The 4,403-nt window shown below is 32.1% G+C and overlaps 1 non-coding gene across 1 annotated transcript; it reads left to right on the top strand.

Moving 5' to 3' along the window:
* Positions 1–1,585: 1,585 nt before the first annotated feature.
* Positions 1,586–1,692, top strand: LOC139903511 (small nucleolar RNA R71). The gene has a single exon (XR_011778326.1). It is a non-coding gene; the product is annotated as a small nucleolar RNA R71 (small nucleolar RNA).
* The last annotated feature ends 2,711 nt before the right edge of the window (positions 1,693–4,403 follow it).

Genomic DNA, 4,403 nt, shown 5'->3' on the forward strand with positions numbered 1-4,403 from the left:
TACCGTTGGAGTTGGTAAAACAACATGGTTCTTACCAATCGTTTTTATTGGTTCAACGGTTTTGGTTGGTGGAGGTTTAGATTTTCGAATCATAAAGGTGATCGATTTGTCACCACTTTTAAGTGTCATTCTTCCATTTCCTACATCAAATAACGCCTTGGTGGACGCTAAGAATGGTCGACCTAAAATTAGAGGAATGTTTGGGTCCTCTTCTATGTTAATGACAATGAATTCGACTAGAAAGGTTAAATTGCCTACTTGAACGGGTAGGTTGTCAACAATTCCAACTGGGTGTTTAATGGTTTGATCAAAGAGTCGAACACTCATATCCGTTGGACTTAACTTACCTACTCCTAATCTCTTATATAATGAAAGAGGCATAACACTCACACTTGCACCTAAATCTGCTAGTGCATCATACATGACACAATCACTAAGTAGACAAGGAACAATAAATTCACCCGGATCACCTACCCTAGGTGGAGGTTTTGGTGGAACTGTATTCACCGGGTTTACTTCTACGGCTTTTGTTTCTTGTACTTTCTTATTCTTTTTCTTCTTCTTCTTTCCAGAAGTATCACAATCTTTATTACTTATTACTTGCTCATACTCAACTCCTTTTCTTGGAAACGGGATGGGTGGTTTGTATGGTGTCACCACTGGCTTTACATACTCGGGTGGTGGTGGTGATGTAACTTCTTCATTGTTACTCACATCTAAAACCTTCCCATCTTCTGGAGCTGGTTTTTCAGAATTTGTTGACACCATATTAACATTCTCTTTTCGAGGATTTACTTCAGTATTACTCGGTAGCTTTCCTTGTTCCCTCTCACTCATCATGCTAGCAAGAGTACCTACGTGTTTTTCTAGATTCAAAATGGAAGCTTGTTGAGTTCTTAATGACTGATCAAACCTCTCGTTCGTTTGGGTTTGAGTTTCAATAAATTGTGTTTGAGATTCAACTAGCTTGAATACCACGTCTTCCATATTTGACTTTTTCTCTTCGGTTTGTTGTTGTGGTTTATATAAGCCAGGTCTTTGTTGATTGAAAGTGTTGTTTTGAGTTGGTTGGTTATTCGGACCTTGTTGGTTATACCAGTTATTTTCGGGTCCTTTTGGATTGTAAAGAATGTTTTGATTTCGATTGAAGTTTAGCTTTGGCGGTTGATAATTATTTTGATAATTATTTCCAGGCCTTTGGTTCATATAGGAAACATTCTCTCGTTGTTCCAATGTTGGTTCAATGTGACAATCTTTCAATAAGTGTGGTCCACCGCATAGCTCACAACTAATTCGTATTGCGTGAATATCTTTATTCATCTTTTCCATTCGTCTTTCGAAAGCATCTATTTTTGCTGAAACGGAATCAAAGTCATGGCTAGAATCGGCTCTAGCCACTTTAGATGAACGAAAAATATCTTTTTCTTGGTGCCACTCATGCGAGTGGGAGGCTGTGTTATCAATAATTTTGTAAGCTTCAGTTGCGGTTTTCTTCATAATGGAACCACCGGCTGTTATGTCGATGTCTTTTCGTGTAGCAACGTTGACACCTTGGTAGAATATTTGTACTATTTGATAAGTATCTAAACCGTGTTGAGGACATCCTCTCAACATCCTTCCGAATCTTGTCCACGCCTCATATAATGTTTCATTTGGCTTTTGTTTGAACGTAACAATTTCTCCTTGAAGTCTCACGGCTTTGGATGCCGGAAAGAATTGTTTAAGAAATTTTTCAACTAAAACATCCCATGTGTCAATCGCCCCTTCAGGTAACGATTCTAACCAATCTTTGGCTTCTCCCTTTAAAGTCCAGGGAAACAACATGAGATAGATCTGCTCATCTTCCACTTCTCGGATTTTGAATAGTGTACAAATTCTTTTAAACGTACGAAGGTGTTCGTTAGGATCTTCATTCGGTGCACCACTGAATTGGCATTGGTTAGTTACCATGTGTAGAATTTGTCCTTTAATTTCATAATCTGGAGCATTAACTTCTGGTTTAATAATGGCGTGACCTTGGCCCGTGCGTGTGGCTCTCATTCGATCTTCCATACTTAGAGGTTCCAGATTTTCCATAATTGAATTTGTTGTATCCGAATCACTAGAGGATTCTGATTTAATGGTTTGTGGCTCAGGAGGAATAATTAGTGGTTCAGGATCTTGGAATTGTCCTTGAATATGCTCCGGGTTCTTAATTGTGAAGTCGGGTTCAAAAAAATGGATTATCGGAAATTTGAACTAAAGTACTTGGTCTACTGGATGACGATTCTAAAGAGAAATCAACGGCGGTTATATTTGTTAAATGTCTTGATCTAGTTACAGGTGGTGAACGTACAAAAGGTGGTGAACGTCTTGCTCGGTGCATTCACTGAATATCCTATTAGTTTTTAAAAGGAAAGAAAAATTATAATAAGTTATCCAATCAATAGACTTTTCTGATTTTGCCCACGTTTCGAATAGCCAAAAGATGCAGCAGAGGGGCAGGATTCGTTTGGTCTCAATATAATTGAGGACTGTTTGGCTCCAATAACCCGGTCCACGTACAAATCCAACTATTACTACGAACCAGAAAATTTTGATGTCTATTAATTTAACCACTTAAAATAAATTTTCGTAATTTTAAGAAATTTAGATAAGAAGTAGAATAAAAATCTATGTCCTAAAACTAGAATAGCGAGAAATAAGAGAGAAAAAGAGTGCGTCGGAAAAAAAAAAAAAAAATTGAAAAATAAAAATGGTTGAAAAAAATAAAAGGTCGAAAAATAAGAAAATTGTAGCGCGTCTAAAATTAAAAAGGGATTCTAAACGAAAAACGGGAATTACTTAAAAGGATACTAAAATTTTAACACGGCGTCGCAAAATTTTAAGGCACCTAAATCTTAGTCTAAAGAAAAAGCACTTAAGGGATTTTACGGCAAAGCCTAAAAATCTAAAAGTATAAAAATAACTATGGCAAAACTAAACTTAATACTAAAAGTTGCGACTATAGTCTAAAAATCTAAAGGTAATAAAACTAAAAAAACATTTTTTTTTTATAGACAAAATTTTAAAAATATATATATATTTTTTTTTAATAATTTTTTTTTTCTTTCGTTTTTTTTCTTTCTTTTTTTAAAATTTTTTAAAAAAAAATGATTTTTTTTTTTACAATTTTTTTTTTTAAAACGAATTTTTTTTTCTTTTAAAAAAAAACGATTTTTTTTACACAAAATTTTTTTTTTTATTATTTTTTTTTTTTTAAAACGAAATTTTTTTTTTTTTTTAAAAAAACGATTTTTTTTTTTTTATAAAACGATTTTTTTTTACAAATTAATAATTTTTTTATAATTATAATTTTTTTTTTTTCAAAACTTTTTTTTTTTTTTTTAATTCATTTACTATTCATGAATAGTAAATGAAAATAAATTAATTAATTTACTATTCACATGAAAGCGACATGATAGCAATTATTAATTATAAGTTACATAATATACCCCTGAAGTATTTAATAAATACGACTTTTTTTAAAATTTACGTATAAATTTTTGATTCTTAAATATTATTATATTATTATATTCTATTTCAATATTATTATATTATTATATTTTATTTCAATATTATTATAATTAAAAATATAGCGTTTTAGCGCTCCCCGGCAGCGGCGCCAAAAACTTGATGATGTAGCGTGAGGGTACGAAATAGTATTATTTTTAATACAAAATACTATAAAATATGACACAAGTTTTATTAATTTACGGATGGGATATACCTAAACCTTGCTACAACACTATAGGCAGTGTACCTAATCGTAGAGTAGTGTAGTTTTTAGTAAGTCCGGTTCGTTCCACAGGGAGCTAGTGATACTTACTATATTTTTAACTATATTTATACAAAATATATATAATTATATAAGTAGTAATATTATTATAAAAGGGGGGTTTTACCGTTTAATGACCGGTTTGTCGATTCTATATTTTAAGCGTAAAGATAAATGACGATAATTAAAGTGCGTAAAATAATGACAATAAATAAAATGACAGTAAATAAAATTGCGAGTAATAAAATGACAGTAAATAAAGATACGATGAGAAATATAATAAAAGAATTATGCTTATTTAAACTTCCGTAATCATGATGTTTGACGTGTTGATTTTAATTTATTACCATGGGTTAATTGTCCTTTGTCCTGGTTTATTTGATACGTCTATCTGGTTTTTGTCCATAATAGTCCATCGGTCATAAATATAAAGTGCGAGTATCCTCGTCAAATTACCCTTATACCCGAAGTCAAATATTCCAACTGATTAAGGATTTAAACTGTGACGCAGTTATCACTTCTGTCAACAATTACACCAGTTATCAATGTATGTAATCCACCCCTGTTTTAATTAGTTTATGAATATTAATTCATCCACTTGATCAGA

The sequence above is a fragment of the Rutidosis leptorrhynchoides genome, chromosome 3 (assembly GCF_046630445.1).
Source record: "Rutidosis leptorrhynchoides isolate AG116_Rl617_1_P2 chromosome 3, CSIRO_AGI_Rlap_v1, whole genome shotgun sequence".
NCBI lineage: Eukaryota > Viridiplantae > Streptophyta > Magnoliopsida > Asterales > Asteraceae > Rutidosis > Rutidosis leptorrhynchoides.